Source organism: Pleurodeles waltl, unplaced genomic scaffold, assembly GCF_031143425.1.
Source record: "Pleurodeles waltl isolate 20211129_DDA unplaced genomic scaffold, aPleWal1.hap1.20221129 scaffold_39, whole genome shotgun sequence".
In the NCBI taxonomy this organism is placed as follows: Eukaryota; Metazoa; Chordata; class Amphibia; order Caudata; family Salamandridae; genus Pleurodeles; species Pleurodeles waltl.
Window position 1 is genome coordinate 183,858 of NW_027150097.1, and position 20,008 is coordinate 203,865.

At 44.2% G+C, this 20,008-nt stretch overlaps 5 non-coding genes across 5 annotated transcripts; all 5 read left to right on the forward strand.

Annotated features, from left to right (window-relative positions):
* The first annotated feature begins 4,407 nt into the window (after window positions 1–4,407).
* TRNAE-UUC (transfer RNA glutamic acid (anticodon UUC)) lies at window positions 4,408–4,479 on the forward strand. Its single transcript has one exon. It is a non-coding gene; the product is annotated as a tRNA-Glu (tRNA).
* A 5,847-nt stretch (window positions 4,480–10,326) lies between these two features.
* Window positions 10,327–10,398, forward strand: TRNAE-UUC (transfer RNA glutamic acid (anticodon UUC)). The gene has a single exon. It is a non-coding gene; the product is annotated as a tRNA-Glu (tRNA).
* A 2,887-nt stretch (window positions 10,399–13,285) lies between these two features.
* TRNAE-UUC (transfer RNA glutamic acid (anticodon UUC)) lies at window positions 13,286–13,357 on the forward strand. The gene has a single exon. It is a non-coding gene; the product is annotated as a tRNA-Glu (tRNA).
* A 2,888-nt stretch (window positions 13,358–16,245) lies between these two features.
* Window positions 16,246–16,317, forward strand: TRNAE-UUC (transfer RNA glutamic acid (anticodon UUC)). Its single transcript has one exon. It is a non-coding gene; the product is annotated as a tRNA-Glu (tRNA).
* A 2,888-nt stretch (window positions 16,318–19,205) lies between these two features.
* TRNAE-UUC (transfer RNA glutamic acid (anticodon UUC)) lies at window positions 19,206–19,277 on the forward strand. The gene has a single exon. It is a non-coding gene; the product is annotated as a tRNA-Glu (tRNA).
* The last annotated feature ends 731 nt before the right edge of the window (window positions 19,278–20,008 follow it).

The window sequence follows — 20,008 nt, forward strand, 5'->3', positions numbered from 1 at the left end:
CAGTGGAAGATCTGCCTGGAGCAGTATATGAGTGTGAAAAGGTCTCTAGTTTTGTCTTGAAATACCAGAGACTTCGGCGCTCTCCACCAGTCTCCTTCGACATCACATCCTGATGCTGAACAGTATTAGCACATAAATGAATGAAAAACTGGCTGACGTGTACATGCACATGTGTGCATATGTACCACGGTGCCATAGTCTGATGACATATATGTGCCAGTCTGTGGGGTCAAAGGGCAGTCAGAAGTTACTGGGCCACAGTTGTATCAATGAGGACTGTGTACTTCCTGTGCCCTGGGGCATTCGTACTCTGGTCCCTCAAACTAGGGTGGAAGCCCCCCTTTAGCACATGACTCTCAGAATAACAAGTCAGAGCAGACATTAGTGTAACTGGGTACTCACACTTGTGAAAGGCACAAGTGCAAGTAGTGAACTGCAACCTGACCTCACAGCATACACTTTAGACATCCTTTGTAAACACACACACATATTTTCAGTCTAACTTGTTTACATTTTACATCAATAAATATGGTAATATTTGTACTTGAAATGTTTAATTTGCCTACCTTTGGTGCATATTCCTAGTACCTTATATTTTAACTTTTCTCCATTCGGGTGTATACAATTGGTATAATGTCAGAAAGGGAGAAGACGACCGAGAATGCCTAAGAATGTGCGCTTACATGCTTTTAAGAACATATGTCTGGTGTTGTGACAAAACAGCAGTGACCACTTCAGCTCAGCACTTGCTTCTTCCTCTGCTGTCCCAAAATATTGTGGGATTACTAGTCTCTGCGCCTCTGACAAGGCTGCTGACATCCGATTGATGATTTGTAGCCTTGTGGGCTGTGAGTGCTTTGGCTGTGCTGCCCCCTGGCAGTCACTCTGTGAAGATGCAGGTACCTGGGAACAACACAGACTACTTCTGAGCTGTTTCTTCTCTGTTTGAACCAATCCAGTGTCAGGACTGGAGTCGGTGCTGTTAGTAGATAGAGAAGGAGTATAACTCGAGCCCCAGGAGGGCAGCCTGGAGCCTGTGACAGGTGCAGGGGAGTGTCGTCAAGGAAGCAGCTGGAAGATAACTGGAGAGGGGTCTGTGGGGCCATCAGTCTGGTGAGGAAACCCAGGAGTGTCCTACGGATGGGGCGTGGCTTTGTCTGGCTCAAGGGGAGGGGTTAGTAATAGTGAATGCAGGGACTGCTGCTGTCCTCCGTGTCCTGGGCTCTGTGTATGTGTAGAAGTTCTAAGGTTGTAAATAATGAGACCTGACAGGTTGTGGCAGAAATGATGACTTCTGGTGATTCCTTCTCTTTTGTCAGATGTGAGGTGTCTGTTACCCCAATTGATTGTGTACTACTGAAAAGAAGAATATAACTCTCAGTGTACGGAATGCAGTGTGACCTAGGAGACACCTCACATACACTGAGCTGTATGATGAGTTCACAGTTTCCATATGGTCTAGCGGTTAGGATTCCTGGATTTCACCCAGGCGGCCCGGGTTCAACGCCCGGTATGGGAACTCCATTTATTTTTTTTCACTACTCAGACATTTTAATCTTTCTCAGTTTTTTTCTATAAACCTAAATGCACCTAAAGTCTTAATAAATGTCACTTGCTTTGTCTTCTGCTTCCATCTAATGCCGTCAGAGGTTTACACCGACCCCCAGATCTACTGCCCTCTCTCCCCAGCCCTTGACCTGTACATTAATACTATGAAGGGTTATTCCTTGTTTTTCTTTTATTGCACAACAAAAAGTACAGATTATATAAAGAGACCGGGGCACAGAGAAGAAGGCAGCAATTGACTGTGGTCCCACCATGGGAAATTCGCATTTTATTACCTGCCCCTTCCATACTGTGGGTTCATCATTTGTTTTATGACATGATTTCCCTGCTGTGTTGTATCTAGTATAAGACTTGAGTACTTTATGTGTTTTATATCATCTGTGATATTGCAGCTGTTGTTTGCAGTGTCCACATTTTGCAACCAGTGTGCTTTGTACCCTCACTGCTGCTCTCTCAGAGAGGGTAGGCTGAACACTACCGGTAGTATCAGACACCAGAGATGCCTCCTGTACCTGGAATAAAACTCTGCTTCTTTGAAAGAAATACAGGGGTGAAGATCTGCTGCATTCACAGTGACCCACTGACTCTTTTACAAAGGTTCCCAGCCGTGCAAAGACTCTTGGTGGTTAGTTAAGGGGCCATGCTAAATGGAGATTTCGAAGCATCAGACGAGACGTTTTCTTTGTTTCTGCATCAGCAAAAGTATATTTCTGTTTTTATGTTATTACTTGTGAAATACACATTTTAGTTGTGCTGTTGGATTTGTCATGTTTGATTTACAGTGTGAACGAATTCAAGCGATAGACAGTAGGTGGTGACTGACACTGCTTCAGGACTCCTAGGGTTGAGGATCGTGGACGTTGGTTCCATCGTGTAATGATTAGCACTCTGGACTCTGAATCCAGCAATCTGAGTTCCAATATCGGTAGGACCTGGAATGTTTGTAATAATACTTTTGTTTAAATTTATTGCAGGTCTTGAGCAGGAAACCATTTGTATCTCTGACATAACCCGTCTCTTCCTCTTTTCATTCCCCTCGTGGTTTCTGCGGTTTGGGGGCATCTATACATTATTCTATAGGCGTTGCTGGGGGCACTTGATGCTACACACAGGTGTTGTCTACGTCCTGTGTCTGTGTGGACACCTCTCTACTCTGGCTACACAACTGTAAGATGCACAGTGTGGACCTGACTCCACTTGGCCTTCACACCGGATAACTTACAAGGAGAGAGAAACTTACGGAAATGTACGGTGTGAAAGAACGACTTTACCAAAGTGTTAATGTATGAAATTGCCCTTTGCTTTTTTTTTGTGAGTTGCAAATGGTAACATTTGACTAAAGCAAGTACCCAAAATTAAACAGTTTTCAGCTGGACTCATATAACTTGCATTTGCAGTGGAAGATCTGCCTGGAGCAGTATATGAGTGTGAAAAGGTCTCTAGTTTTGCCTTGAAATACCAGAGACTTCGGCGCTCTCCACCAGTCTCCTTCGACATCACATCCTGATGCTGAACAGTATTAGCACATAAATGAATGAAAAACTGGCTGACGTGTACATGCACATGTGTGCATATGTACAACGGTGCCATAGTCTGATGACATATATGTGCCAGTCTGTGGGGTCAAAGGGCAGTCAGAAGTTACTGGGCCACAGTTGTATCAATGAGGACTGTGTACTTCCTGTGCCCTGGGGCATTCGTACTCTGGTCCCTCAAACTAGGGTGGAAGCCCCCCTTTAGCACATGACTCTCAGAATAACAAGTCAGAGCAGACATTAGTGTAACTGGTTACTCACGCTTGTGAAAGGCACAAGTGCAAGTAGTGAACTGCAATCTGACCTCACAGCATACACTTTAGACATCCTTTATAAACACACACACATATTTTCAGTCTAACTTGTTTACATTTTACATCAATAAATATGGTAATATTTGTACTTGAAATGTTTAATTTGCCTAACATTGGCGCATATTCCTAGTACCTTATATTTTAACTTTTCTCCATTCGGGTGTATACAATTGGTATAATGTCAGAAAGGGAGAAGACGACCGAGAATGCCTAAGAATGTGCGCTTACATGCTTTTAAGAACATATGGCTGGTGTTGTGACAAAACAGCAGTGACCACTTCAGCTCAGCACTTGCTTCTTCCTCTGCTGTCCCAAAATATTGTGGAATTACTAGTCTCTGCGCCTCTGACAAGGCTGCTGACATCCGATTGATGATTTGTAGCCTTGTGGGCTGTGAGTGCTTTGGCTGTGCTGCCCCCTGACAGTCACTCTGTGAAGATGCAGGTACCTGGGAACAACACAGACTACTTCTGAGCTGTTTCTTCTCTGTTTGAACCAATCCAGTGTCAGGACTGGAGTCGGTGCTGTTAGTAGATAGAGAAGGAGTATAACTCGAGCCCCAGGAGGGCAGCCTGGAGCCTGTGACAGGTGCAGGGGAGTGTCGTCAAGGAAGCAGCTGGAAGATAACTGGAGAGGGGTCTGTGGGGCCATCAGTCTGGTGAGGAAACCCAGGAGTGTCCTACGGATGGGGCGTGGCTTTGTCTGGCTCAAGGGGAGGGGTTAGTAATAGTGAATGCAGGGACTGCTGCTGTCCTCCGTGTCCTGGGCTCTGTGTATGTGTAGAAGTTCTAAGGTTGTAATTAATGAGACCTGACAGGTTGTGGCAGAAATGATGACTTCTGGTCATTCCTTCTCTTTTGTCAGAAGTGAGGTGTCTGTTACCCCAATTGATTGTGTACTACTGAGAAGAAGAATATAACTCTCAGTGTACGGAATGCAGTGTGACCTAGGAGACACCTCACATACACTGAGCTGTATGATGAGTTCACAGTTTCCATATGGTCTAGCGGTTAGGATTCCTGGTTTTCACCCAGGCGGCCCGGGTTCAACTCCCGGTATGGGAACTCCATTTATTTTTTTTCACTACTCAGACATTTTAATCTTTCTCAGTTTTTTTCTATAAACCTAAATGCACCTAAAGTCTTAATAAATGTCACTTGCTTTGTCTTCTGCTTCCATCTAATGCCATCAGAGGTTTACACCGACCCCCAGATCTACTGCCCTCTCTCCCCAGCCCTTGACCTGTACATTAATACTATGAAGGGTTATTCCTTGTTTTTCTTTTATTGCACAACAAAAAGTACAGATTATATAAAGAGACCGGGGCACAGAGAAGAAGGCAGCAATTGACTGTGGTCCCACCATGGGAAATTCGCATTTTATTACCTGCCCCTTCCATACTATGGGTTCATCATTTGTTTTATGACATGATTTCCCTGCTGTGTTGTATCTAGTATAAGACTTGAGTACTTTATGTGTTTTATATCATCTGTGATATTGCAGCTGTTGTTTGCAGTGTCCACATTTTGCAACCAGTGTGCTTTGTACCCTCACTGCTGCTCTCTCAGAGAGGGTAGGCTGAACACTACCGGTAGTATCAGACACCAGAGATGCCTCCTGTACCTGGAATAAAACTCTGCTTCTTTGTAAGAAATACAGGGGTGAAGATCTGCTGCATTCACAGTGACCCACTGACTCTTTTACAAAGGTTCCCAGCCGTGCAAAGACTCTTGGTGGTTAGTTAAGGGGCCATGCTAAATGGAGATTTTGAAGCATCAGACGAGACGTTTTCTTTTTTTCTGCATCAGCAAAAGTATATTTCTGTTTTTATGTTATTACTTGTGAAATACACATTTTAGTTGTGCTGTTGGATTTGTCATGTTTGATTTACAGTGTGAACGAATTCAAGCGATAGACTGTAGGTGGTGACTGACACTGCTTCAGGACTCCTAGGGTTGAGGATCGTGGACGTTGGTTCCATCGTGTAATGATTAGCACGCTGGACTCTGAATCCAGCAATCTGAGTTCCAATATCGGTAGGACCTGGAATGTTTGTAATAATACTTTTGTTTAAATTTTTTGCAGGTCTTGAGCAGGAAACCATTTGTATCTCTGACATAACCCGTCTCTCCCTCTTTTCATTCCCCTCGTGGTTTCTGCGGTTTGGGGGCATCTATACATTATTCTATAGGCGTTGCTGGGGACACTTGATGCTACACACAGGTGTTGTCTACGTCCTGTGTCTGTGTGGACACCTCTCTACTCTGGCTACACAACTGTAAGATGCACAGTGTGGACCTGACTCCACTTGGCCTTCATACCGGATAACTTACAAGGAGAGAGAAACTTACGGAAATGTACGGTGTGAAAGAACGACTTTACCAAAGTGTTAATGTATGAAATTGCCCTTTGCTTTTTTTTTGTGAGTTGCAAATGGTAACATTTGACTAAAGCAAGTACCCAAAATTAAACAGTTTTCAGCTGGACTCATATAACTTGCATTTGCAGTGGAGATCTGCCTGGAGCAGTATATGAGTGTGAAAAGGTCTCTAGTTTTGTCTTGAAATACCAGAGACTTCGGCGCTCTCTACCAGTCTCCTTCGACATCACATCCTGATGCTGAACAGTATTAGCACATAAATGAATGAAAAACTGGCTGACGTGTACATGCACATGTGTGCATATGTACAACGGTGCCATAGTCTGATGACATATATGTGCCAGTCTGTGGGGTCAAAGGGCAGTCAGAAGTTACTGGGCCACAGTTGTATCAATGAGGACTGTGTACTTCCTGTGCCCTGGGGCATTCGTACTCTGGTCCCTCAAACTAGGGTGGAAGCCCCCCTTTAGCACATGACTCTCAGAATAACAAGTCAGAGCAGACATTAGTGTAACTGGGTACTCACACTTGTGAAAGGCACAAGTGCAAGTAGTGAACTGCAACCTGACCTCACAGCATACACTTTAGACATCCTTTGTAAACACACACACATATTTTCAGTCTAACTTGTTTACATTTTACATCAATAAATATGGTAATATTTGTACTTGAAATGTTTAATTTGCCTACCTTTGGTGCATATTCCTAGTACCTTATATTTTAACTTTTCTCCATTCGGGTGTATACAATTGGTATAATGTCAGAAAGGGAGAAGACGACCGAGAATGCCTAAGAATGTGCGCTTACATGCTTTTAAGAACATATGTCTGGTGTTGTGACAAAACAGCAGTGACCACTTCAGCTCAGCACTTGCTTCTTCCTCTGCTGTCCCAAAATATTGTGGGATTACTAGTCTCTGCGCCTCTGACAAGGCTGCTGACATCCGATTGATGATTTGTAGCCTTGTGGGCTGTGAGTGCTTTGGCTGTGCTGCCCCCTGGCAGTCACTCTGTGAAGATGCAGGTACCTGGGAACAACACAGACTACTTCTGAGCTGTTTCTTCTCTGTTTGAACCAATCCAGTGTCAGGACTGGAGTCGGTGCTGTTAGTAGATAGAGAAGGAGTATAACTCGAGCCCCAGGAGGGCAGCCTGGAGCCTGTGACAGGTGCAGGGGAGTGTCGTCAAGGAAGCAGCTGGAAGATAACTGGAGAGGGGTCTGTGGGGCCATCAGTCTGGTGAGGAAACCCAGGAGTGTCCTACGGATGGGGCGTGGCTTTGTCTGGCTCAAGGGGAGGGGTTAGTAATAGTGAATGCAGGGACTGCTGCTGTCCTCCGTGTCCTGGGCTCTGTGTATGTGTAGAAGTTCTAAGGTTGTAAATAATGAGACCTGACAGGTTGTGGCAGAAATGATGACTTCTGGTGATTCCTTCTCTTTTGTCAGATGTGAGGTGTCTGTTACCCCAATTGATTGTGTACTACTGAAAAGAAGAATATAACTCTCAGTGTACGGAATGCAGTGTGACCTAGGAGACACCTCACATACACTGAGCTGTATGATGAGTTCACAGTTTCCATATGGTCTAGCGGTTAGGATTCCTGGATTTCACCCAGGCGGCCTGGGTTCAACTCCCGGTATGGGAACTCCATTTATTTTTTTTCACTACTCAGACATTTTAATCTTTCTCAGTTTTTTTCTATAAACCTAAATGCACCTAAAGTCTTAATAAATGTCACTTGCTTTGTCTTCTGCTTCCATCTAATGCCGTCAGAGGTTTACACCGACCCCCAGATCTACTGCCCTCTCTCCCCAGCCCTTGACCTGTACATTAATACTATGAAGGGTTATTCCTTGTTTTTCTTTTATTGCACAACAAAAAGTACAGATTATATAAAGAGACCGGGGCACAGAGAAGAAGGCAGCAATTGACTGTGGTCCCACCATGGGAAATTCGCATTTTATTACCTGCCCCTTCCATACTGTGGGTTCATCATTTGTTTTATGACATGATTTCCCTGCTGTGTTGTATCTAGTATAAGACTTGAGTACTTTATGTGTTTTATATCATCTGTGATATTGCAGCTGTTGTTTGCAGTGTCCACATTTTGCAACCAGTGTGCTTTGTACCCTCACTGCTGCTCTCTCAGAGAGGGTAGGCTGAACACTACCGGTAGTATCAGACACCAGAGATGCCTCCTGTACCTGGAATAAAACTCTGCTTCTTTGAAAGAAATACAGGGGTGAAGATCTGCTGCATTCACAGTGACCCACTGACTCTTTTACAAAGGTTCCCAGCCGTGCAAAGACTCTTGGTGGTTAGTTAAGGGGCCATGCTAAATGGAGATTTCGAAGCATCAGACGAGACGTTTTCTTTGTTTCTGCATCAGCAAAAGTATATTTCTGTTTTTATGTTATTACTTGTGAAATACACATTTTAGTTGTGCTGTTGGATTTGTCATGTTTGATTTACAGTGTGAACGAATTCAAGCGATAGACAGTAGGTGGTGACTGACACTGCTTCAGGACTCCTAGGGTTGAGGATCGTGGACGTTGGTTCCATCGTGTAATGATTAGCACTCTGGACTCTGAATCCAGCAATCTGAGTTCCAATATCGGTAGGACCTGGAATGTTTGTAATAATACTTTTGTTTAAATTTATTGCAGGTCTTGAGCAGGAAACCATTTGTATCTCTGACATAACCCGTCTCTTCCTCTTTTCATTCCCCTCGTGGTTTCTGCGGTTTGGGGGCATCTATACATTATTCTATAGGCGTTGCTGGGGGCACTTGATGCTACACACAGGTGTTGTCTACGTCCTGTGTCTGTGTGGACACCTCTCTACTCTGGCTACACAACTGTAAGATGCACAGTGTGGACCTGACTCCACTTGGCCTTCACACCGGATAACTTACAAGGAGAGAGAAACTTACGGAAATGTACGGTGTGAAAGAACGACTTTACCAAAGTGTTAATGTATGAAATTGCCCTTTGCTTTTTTTTTGTGAGTTGCAAATGGTAACATTTGACTAAAGCAAGTACCCAAAATTAAACAGTTTTCAGCTGGACTCATATAACTTGCATTTGCAGTGGAAGATCTGCCTGGAGCAGTATATGAGTGTGAAAAGGTCTCTAGTTTTGCCTTGAAATACCAGAGACTTCGGCGCTCTCCACCAGTCTCCTTCGACATCACATCCTGATGCTGAACAGTATTAGCACATAAATGAATGAAAAACTGGCTGACGTGTACATGCACATGTGTGCATATGTACAACGGTGCCATAGTCTGATGACATATATGTGCCAGTCTGTGGGGTCAAAGGGCAGTCAGAAGTTACTGGGCCACAGTTGTATCAATGAGGACTGTGTACTTCCTGTGCCCTGGGGCATTCGTACTCTGGTCCCTCAAACTAGGGTGGAAGCCCCCCTTTAGCACATGACTCTCAGAATAACAAGTCAGAGCAGACATTAGTGTAACTGGTTACTCACGCTTGTGAAAGGCACAAGTGCAAGTAGTGAACTGCAATCTGACCTCACAGCATACACTTTAGACATCCTTTATAAACACACACACATATTTTCAGTCTAACTTGTTTACATTTTACATCAATAAATATGGTAATATTTGTACTTGAAATGTTTAATTTGCCTAACATTGGCGCATATTCCTAGTACCTTATATTTTAACTTTTCTCCATTCGGGTGTATACAATTGGTATAATGTCAGAAAGGGAGAAGACGACCGAGAATGCCTAAGAATGTGCGCTTACATGCTTTTAAGAACATATGGCTGGTGTTGTGACAAAACAGCAGTGACCACTTCAGCTCAGCACTTGCTTCTTCCTCTGCTGTCCCAAAATATTGTGGAATTACTAGTCTCTGCGCCTCTGACAAGGCTGCTGACATCCGATTGATGATTTGTAGCCTTGTGGGCTGTGAGTGCTTTGGCTGTGCTGCCCCCTGACAGTCACTCTGTGAAGATGCAGGTACCTGGGAACAACACAGACTACTTCTGAGCTGTTTCTTCTCTGTTTGAACCAATCCAGTGTCAGGACTGGAGTCGGTGCTGTTAGTAGATAGAGAAGGAGTATAACTCGAGCCCCAGGAGGGCAGCCTGGAGCCTGTGACAGGTGCAGGGGAGTGTCGTCAAGGAAGCAGCTGGAAGATAACTGGAGAGGGGTCTGTGGGGCCATCAGTCTGGTGAGGAAACCCAGGAGTGTCCTACGGATGGGGCGTGGCTTTGTCTGGCTCAAGGGGAGGGGTTAGTAATAGTGAATGCAGGGACTGCTGCTGTCCTCCGTGTCCTGGGCTCTGTGTATGTGTAGAAGTTCTAAGGTTGTAATTAATGAGACCTGACAGGTTGTGGCAGAAATGATGACTTCTGGTCATTCCTTCTCTTTTGTCAGAAGTGAGGTGTCTGTTACCCCAATTGATTGTGTACTACTGAGAAGAAGAATATAACTCTCAGTGTACGGAATGCAGTGTGACCTAGGAGACACCTCACATACACTGAGCTGTATGATGAGTTCACAGTTTCCATATGGTCTAGCGGTTAGGATTCCTGGTTTTCACCCAGGCGGCCCGGGTTCAACTCCCGGTATGGGAACTCCATTTATTTTTTTTCACTACTCAGACATTTTAATCTTTCTCAGTTTTTTTCTATAAACCTAAATGCACCTAAAGTCTTAATAAATGTCACTTGCTTTGTCTTCTGCTTCCATCTAATGCCATCAGAGGTTTACACCGACCCCCAGATCTACTGCCCTCTCTCCCCAGCCCTTGACCTGTACATTAATACTATGAAGGGTTATTCCTTGTTTTTCTTTTATTGCACAACAAAAAGTACAGATTATATAAAGAGACCGGGGCACAGAGAAGAAGGCAGCAATTGACTGTGGTCCCACCATGGGAAATTCGCATTTTATTACCTGCCCCTTCCATACTATGGGTTCATCATTTGTTTTATGACATGATTTCCCTGCTGTGTTGTATCTAGTATAAGACTTGAGTACTTTATGTGTTTTATATCATCTGTGATATTGCAGCTGTTGTTTGCAGTGTCCACATTTTGCAACCAGTGTGCTTTGTACCCTCACTGCTGCTCTCTCAGAGAGGGTAGGCTGAACACTACCGGTAGTATCAGACACCAGAGATGCCTCCTGTACCTGGAATAAAACTCTGCTTCTTTGTAAGAAATACAGGGGTGAAGATCTGCTGCATTCACAGTGACCCACTGACTCTTTTACAAAGGTTCCCAGCCGTGCAAAGACTCTTGGTGGTTAGTTAAGGGGCCATGCTAAATGGAGATTTTGAAGCATCAGACGAGACGTTTTCTTTTTTTCTGCATCAGCAAAAGTATATTTCTGTTTTTATGTTATTACTTGTGAAATACACATTTTAGTTGTGCTGTTGGATTTGTCATGTTTGATTTACAGTGTGAACGAATTCAAGCGATAGACTGTAGGTGGTGACTGACACTGCTTCAGGACTCCTAGGGTTGAGGATCGTGGACGTTGGTTCCATCGTGTAATGATTAGCACGCTGGACTCTGAATCCAGCAATCTGAGTTCCAATATCGGTAGGACCTGGAATGTTTGTAATAATACTTTTGTTTAAATTTTTTGCAGGTCTTGAGCAGGAAACCATTTGTATCTCTGACATAACCCGTCTCTCCCTCTTTTCATTCCCCTCGTGGTTTCTGCGGTTTGGGGGCATCTATACATTATTCTATAGGCGTTGCTGGGGACACTTGATGCTACACACAGGTGTTGTCTACGTCCTGTGTCTGTGTGGACACCTCTCTACTCTGGCTACACAACTGTAAGATGCACAGTGTGGACCTGACTCCACTTGGCCTTCATACCGGATAACTTACAAGGAGAGAGAAACTTACGGAAATGTACGGTGTGAAAGAACGACTTTACCAAAGTGTTAATGTATGAAATTGCCCTTTGCTTTTTTTTTGTGAGTTGCAAATGGTAACATTTGACTAAAGCAAGTACCCAAAATTAAACAGTTTTCAGCTGGACTCATATAACTTGCATTTGCAGTGGAGATCTGCCTGGAGCAGTATATGAGTGTGAAAAGGTCTCTAGTTTTGTCTTGAAATACCAGAGACTTCGGCGCTCTCTACCAGTCTCCTTCGACATCACATCCTGATGCTGAACAGTATTAGCACATAAATGAATGAAAAACTGGCTGACGTGTACATGCACATGTGTGCATATGTACAACGGTGCCATAGTCTGATGACATATATGTGCCAGTCTGTGGGGTCAAAGGGCAGTCAGAAGTTACTGGGCCACAGTTGTATCAATGAGGACTGTGTACTTCCTGTGCCCTGGGGCATTCGTACTCTGGTCCCTCAAACTAGGGTGGAAGCCCCCCTTTAGCACATGACTCTCAGAATAACAAGTCAGAGCAGACATTAGTGTAACTGGGTACTCACACTTGTGAAAGGCACAAGTGCAAGTAGTGAACTGCAACCTGACCTCACAGCATACACTTTAGACATCCTTTGTAAACACACACACATATTTTCAGTCTAACTTGTTTACATTTTACATCAATAAATATGGTAATATTTGTACTTGAAATGTTTAATTTGCCTACCTTTGGTGCATATTCCTAGTACCTTATATTTTAACTTTTCTCCATTCGGGTGTATACAATTGGTATAATGTCAGAAAGGGAGAAGACGACCGAGAATGCCTAAGAATGTGCGCTTACATGCTTTTAAGAACATATGTCTGGTGTTGTGACAAAACAGCAGTGACCACTTCAGCTCAGCACTTGCTTCTTCCTCTGCTGTCCCAAAATATTGTGGGATTACTAGTCTCTGCGCCTCTGACAAGGCTGCTGACATCCGATTGATGATTTGTAGCCTTGTGGGCTGTGAGTGCTTTGGCTGTGCTGCCCCCTGGCAGTCACTCTGTGAAGATGCAGGTACCTGGGAACAACACAGACTACTTCTGAGCTGTTTCTTCTCTGTTTGAACCAATCCAGTGTCAGGACTGGAGTCGGTGCTGTTAGTAGATAGAGAAGGAGTATAACTCGAGCCCCAGGAGGGCAGCCTGGAGCCTGTGACAGGTGCAGGGGAGTGTCGTCAAGGAAGCAGCTGGAAGATAACTGGAGAGGGGTCTGTGGGGCCATCAGTCTGGTGAGGAAACCCAGGAGTGTCCTACGGATGGGGCGTGGCTTTGTCTGGCTCAAGGGGAGGGGTTAGTAATAGTGAATGCAGGGACTGCTGCTGTCCTCCGTGTCCTGGGCTCTGTGTATGTGTAGAAGTTCTAAGGTTGTAAATAATGAGACCTGACAGGTTGTGGCAGAAATGATGACTTCTGGTGATTCCTTCTCTTTTGTCAGATGTGAGGTGTCTGTTACCCCAATTGATTGTGTACTACTGAAAAGAAGAATATAACTCTCAGTGTACGGAATGCAGTGTGACCTAGGAGACACCTCACATACACTGAGCTGTATGATGAGTTCACAGTTTCCATATGGTCTAGCGGTTAGGATTCCTGGATTTCACCCAGGCGGCCCGGGTTCAACTCCCGGTATGGGAACTCCATTTATTTTTTTTCACTACTCAGACATTTTAATCTTTCTCAGTTTTTTTCTATAAACCTAAATGCACCTAAAGTCTTAATAAATGTCACTTGCTTTGTCTTCTGCTTCCATCTAATGCCGTCAGAGGTTTACACCGACCCCCAGATCTACTGCCCTCTCTCCCCAGCCCTTGACCTGTACATTAATACTATGAAGGGTTATTCCTTGTTTTTCTTTTATTGCACAACAAAAAGTACAGATTATATAAAGAGACCGGGGCACAGAGAAGAAGGCAGCAATTGACTGTGGTCCCACCATGGGAAATTCGCATTTTATTACCTGCCCCTTCCATACTGTGGGTTCATCATTTGTTTTATGACATGATTTCCCTGCTGTGTTGTATCTAGTATAAGACTTGAGTACTTTATGTGTTTTATATCATCTGTGATATTGCAGCTGTTGTTTGCAGTGTCCACATTTTGCAACCAGTGTGCTTTGTACCCTCACTGCTGCTCTCTCAGAGAGGGTAGGCTGAACACTACCGGTAGTATCAGACACCAGAGATGCCTCCTGTACCTGGAATAAAACTCTGCTTCTTTGAAAGAAATACAGGGGTGAAGATCTGCTGCATTCACAGTGACCCACTGACTCTTTTACAAAGGTTCCCAGCCGTGCAAAGACTCTTGGTGGTTAGTTAAGGGGCCATGCTAAATGGAGATTTCGAAGCATCAGACGAGACGTTTTCTTTGTTTCTGCATCAGCAAAAGTATATTTCTGTTTTTATGTTATTACTTGTGAAATACACATTTTAGTTGTGCTGTTGGATTTGTCATGTTTGATTTACAGTGTGAACGAATTCAAGCGATAGACAGTAGGTGGTGACTGACACTGCTTCAGGACTCCTAGGGTTGAGGATCGTGGACGTTGGTTCCATCGTGTAATGATTAGCACTCTGGACTCTGAATCCAGCAATCTGAGTTCCAATATCGGTAGGACCTGGAATGTTTGTAATAATACTTTTGTTTAAATTTATTGCAGGTCTTGAGCAGGAAACCATTTGTATCTCTGACATAACCCGTCTCTTCCTCTTTTCATTCCCCTCGTGGTTTCTGCGGTTTGGGGGCATCTATACATTATTCTATAGGCGTTGCTGGGGGCACTTGATGCTACACACAGGTGTTGTCTACGTCCTGTGTCTGTGTGGACACCTCTCTACTCTGGCTACACAACTGTAAGATGCACAGTGTGGACCTGACTCCACTTGGCCTTCACACCGGATAACTTACAAGGAGAGAGAAACTTACGGAAATGTACGGTGTGAAAGAACGACTTTACCAAAGTGTTAATGTATGAAATTGCCCTTTGCTTTTTTTTTGTGAGTTGCAAATGGTAACATTTGACTAAAGCAAGTACCCAAAATTAAACAGTTTTCAGCTGGACTCATATAACTTGCATTTGCAGTGGAAGATCTGCCTGGAGCAGTATATGAGTGTGAAAAGGTCTCTAGTTTTGTCTTGAAATACCAGAGACTTCGGCGCTCTCCACCAGTCTCCTTCGACATCACATCCTGATGCTGAACAGTATTAGCACATAAATGAATGAAAAACTGGCTGACGTGTACATGCACATGTGTGCATATGTACCACGGTGCCATAGTCTGATGACATATATGTGCCAGTCTGTGGGGTCAAAGGGCAGTCAGAAGTTACTGGGCCACAGTTGTATCAATGAGGACTGTGTACTTCCTGTGCCCTGGGGCATTCGTACTCTGGTCCCTCAAACTAGGGTGGAAGCCCCCCTTTAGCACATGACTCTCAGAATAACAAGTCAGAGCAGACATTAGTGTAACTGGGTACTCACACTTGTGAAAGGCACAAGTGCAAGTAGTGAACTGCAACCTGACCTCACAGCATACACTTTAGACATCCTTTGTAAACACACACACATATTTTCAGTCTAACTTGTTTACATTTTACATCAATAAATATGGTAATATTTGTACTTGAAATGTTTAATTTGCCTACCTTTGGCGCATATTCCTAGTACCTTATATTTTAACTTTTCTCCATTCGGGTGTATACAATTGGTATAATGTCAGAAAGGGAGAAGACGACCGAGAATGCCTAAGAATGTGCGCTTACATGCTTTTAAGAACATATGTCTGGTGTTGTGACAAAACAGCAGTGACCACTTCAGCTCAGCACTTGCTTCTTCCTCTGCTGTCCCAAAATATTGTGGAATTACTAGTCTCTGCGCCTCTGACAAGGCTGCTGACATCCGATTGATGATTTGTAGCCTTGTGGGCTGTGAGTGCTTTGGCTGTGCTGCCCCCTGGCAGTCACTCTGTGAAGATGCAGGTACCTGGGAACAACACAGACTACTTCTGAGCTGTTTCTTCTCTGTTTGAACCAATCCAGTGTCAGGACTGGAGTCGGTGCTGTTAGTAGATAGAGAAGGAGTATAACTCGAGCCCCAGGAGGGCAGCCTGGAGCCTGTGACAGGTGCAGGGGAGTGTCGTCAAGGAAGCAGCTGGAAGATAACTGGAGAGGGGTCTGTGGGGCCATCAGTCTGGTGAGGAAACCCAGGAGTGTCCTACGGATGGGGCGTGGCTTTGTCTGGCTCAAGGGGAGGGTTTAGTAATAGTGAATGCAGGGACTGCTGCTGTCCTCCGTGTCCTGGGCTCTGTGTATGTTTAGAAGTTCTAAGGTTGTAAATAATGAGACCTGACAGGTTGTGGCAGAAATGATGACTTCTGGTGATTCCTTCTCTTTTGTCAGAAGTGAGGTGTCTGTTACCCCAATTGATTGTGTACTACTGAGAAGAAGAATATAACTCTCAGTGTACGGAATGCAGTGTGACCTAGGAGACACCTCACATACACTGAGCTGTATGATGAGTTCACAGTTTCCATATGGTCTAGCGGTTAGGATTCCTGGTTTTCACCCAGGCGGCCCGGGTTCAACTCCCGGTATGGGAACTCCATTTTTTTTTTTTCACTACTCAGACATTTTAATCTTTCTCAGTTTTTTTCTATAAACCTAAATGCACCTAAAGTCTTAATAAATGTCACTTGCTTTGTCTTCTGCTTTAATCTAATGCCGTCAGAGGTTTACACCGACCCCCAGATCTACTGCCCTCTCTCCCCAGCCCTTGACCTGTACATTAATACTATGAAGGGTTATTCCTTGTTTTTCTTTTATTGCACAACAAAAAGTACAGATTATATAAAGAGACCGGGGCACAGAGAAGAAGGCAGCAATTGACTGTGGTCCCACCATGGGAAATTCGCATTTTATTACCTGCCCCTTCCATACTGTGGGTTCATCATTTGTTTTATGACATGATTTCCCTGCTGTGTTGTATCTAGTATAAGACTTGAGTACTTTATGTGTTTTATATCATCTGTGATATTGCAGCTGTTGTTTGCAGTGTCCACATTTTGCAACCAGTGTGCTTTGTACCCTCACTGCTGCTCTCTCAGAGAGGGTAGGCTGAACACTACCGGTAGTATCAGACACCAGAGATGCCTCCTGTACCTGGAATAAAACTCTGCTTCTTTGTAAGAAATACAGGGGTGAAGATCTGCTGCATTCACAGTGACCCACTGACTCTTTTACAAAGGTTCCCAGCCGTGCAAAGACTTTTGGTGGTTAGTTAAGGGGCCATGCTAAATGGAGATTTCGAAGCATCAGACGAGACGTTTTCTTTGTTTCTGCATCAGCAAAAGTATATTTCTGTTTTTATGTTATTACTTGTGAAATACACATTTTAGTTGTGCTGTTGGATTTGTCATGTTTGATTTACAGTGTGAACGAATTCAAGCGATAGACAGTAGGTGGTGACTGACACTGCTTCAGGACTCCTAGGGTTGAGGATCGTGGACGTTGGTTCCATCGTGTAATGATTAGCACTCTGGACTCTGAATCCAGCAATCTGAGTTCCAATATCGGTAGGACCTGGAATGTTTGTAATAATACTTTTGTTTAAATTTATTGCAGGTCTTGAGCAGGAAACCATTTGTATCTCTGACATAACCCGTCTCTTCCTCTTTTCATTCCCCTCGTGGTTTCTGCGGTTTGGGGGCATCTATACATTATTCTATAGGCGTTGCTGGGGACACTTGATGCTACACACAGGTGTTGTCTACGTCCTGTGTCTGTGTGGACACCTCTCTACTCAGGCTACACAACTGTAAGATGCACAGTGTGGACCTGACTCCACTTGGCCTTCACACCGGATAACTTACAGGGAGAGAGAAACTTACGGAAATGTACGGTGTGAAAGAACGACTTTACCAAAGTGTTAATGTATGAAATTGCCCTTTGCTTTTTTTTTGTGAGTTGCAAATGGTAACATTTGACTAAAGCAAGTACCCAAAATTAAACAGTTTTCAGCTGGACTCATATAACTTGCATTTGCAGTGGAAGATCTGCCTGGAGCAGTATATGAGTGTGAAAAGGTCTCTAGTTTTGTCTTGAAATACCAGAGACTTCGGCGCTCTCCACCAGTCTCCTTCGACATCACATCCTGATGCTGAACAGTATTAGCACATAAATGAATGAAAAACTGGCTGACGTGTACGTGCACATGTGTGCATATGTACCACGGTGCCATAGTCTGATGACATATATGTGCCAGTCTGTGGGGTCAAAGGGCAGTCAGAAGTTACTGGGCCACAGTTGTATCAATGAGGACTGTGTACTTCCTGTGCCCTGGGGCATTCGTACTCTGGTCCCTCAAACTAGGGTGGAAGCCCCCCTTTAGCACATGACTCTCAGAATAACAAGTCAGAGCAGACATTAGTGTAACTGGGTACTCACGCTTGTGAAAGGCACAAGTGCAAGTAGTGAACTGCAACCTGACCTCACAGCATACACTTTAGACATCCTTTATAAACACACACACATATTTTCAGTCTAACTTGTTTACATTTTACATCAATAAATATGGTAATATTTGTACTTGAAATGTTTAATTTGCCTACCTTTGGCGCATATTCCTAGTACCTTATATTTTAACTTTTCTCCATTCGGGTGTATACAATTGGTATAATGTCAGAAAGGGAGAAGACGACCGAGAATGCCTAAGAATGTGCGCTTACATGCTTTTAAGAACATATGTCTGGTGTTGTGACAAAACAGCAGTGACCACTTCAGCTCAGCACTTGCTTCTTCCTCTGCTGTCCCAAAATATTGTGGAATTACTAGTCTCTGCGCCTCTGACAAGGCTGCTGACATCCGATTGATGATTTGTAGCCTTGTGGGCTGTGAGTGCTTTGGCTGTGCTGCCCCCTGGCAGTCACTCTGTGAAGATGCAGGTACCTGGGAACAACACAGACTACTTCTGAGCTGTTTCTTCTCTGTTTGAACCAATCCAGTGTCAGGACTGGAGTCGGTGCTGTTAGTAGATAGAGAAGGAGTATAACTCGAGCCCCAGGAGGGCAGCCTGGAGCCTGTGACAGGTGCAGGGGAGTGTCGTCAAGGAAGCAGCTGGAAGATAACTGGAGAGGGGTCTGTGGGGCCATCAGTCTGGTGAGGAAACCCAGGAGTGTCCTACGGATGGGGCGTGGCTTTGTCTGGCTCAAGGGGAGGGGTTAGTAATAGTGAATGCAGGGACTGCTGCTGTCCTCCGTGTCCTGGGCTCTGTGTATGTGTAGAAGTTCTAAGGTTGTAAATAATGAGACCTGACAGGTTGTGGCAGAAATGATGACTTCTGGTGATTCCTTCTCTTTTGTCAGAAGTGAGGTGTCTGTTACCCCAATTGATTGTGTACTACTGAGAAGAAGAATATAACTCTCAGTGTACGGAATGCAGTGTGACCTAGGAGACACCTCACATACACTGAGCTGTATGATGAGTTCACAGTTTCCATATGGTCTAGCGGTTAGGATTCCTGGTTTTCACCCAGGCGGCCCAGGTTCAACTCCCGGTATGGGAACTCCATTTATTTTTTTTCACTACTCAGACATTTTAATCTTTCTCAGTTTTTTTCTATAAACCTAAATGCACCTAAAGTCTTAATAAATGTCACTTGCTTTGTCTTCTGCTTCCATCTAATGCCGTCAGAGGTTTACACCGACCCCCAGATCTACTGCCCTCTCTCCCCAGCCCTTGACCTGTACATTAATACTATGAAGGGTTATTCCTTGTTTTTCTTTTATTGCACAACAAAAAGTACAGATTATATAAAGAGACCGGGGCACAGAGAAGAAGGCAGCAATTGACTGTGGTCCCACCATGGGAAATTCGCATTTTATTACCTGCCCCTTCCATACTGTGGGTTCATCATTTGTTTTATGACATGATTTCCCTGCTGTGTTGTATCTAGTATAAGACTTGAGTACTTTATGTGTTTTATATCATCTGTGATATTGCAGCTGTTGTTTGCAGTGTCCACATTTTGCAACCAGTGTGCTTTGTACCCTCACTGCTGCTCTCTCAGAGAGGGTAGGCTGAACACTACCGGTAGTATCAGACACCAGAGATGCCTCCTGTACCTGGAATAAAACTCTGCTTCTTTGTAAGAAATACAGGGGTGAAGATCTGCTGCATTCACAGTGACCCACTGACTCTTTTACAAAGGTTCCCAGCCGTGCAAAGACTCTTGGTGGTTAGTTAAGGGGCCATGCTAAATGGAGATTTCGAAGCATCAGACGAGACGTTTTCTTT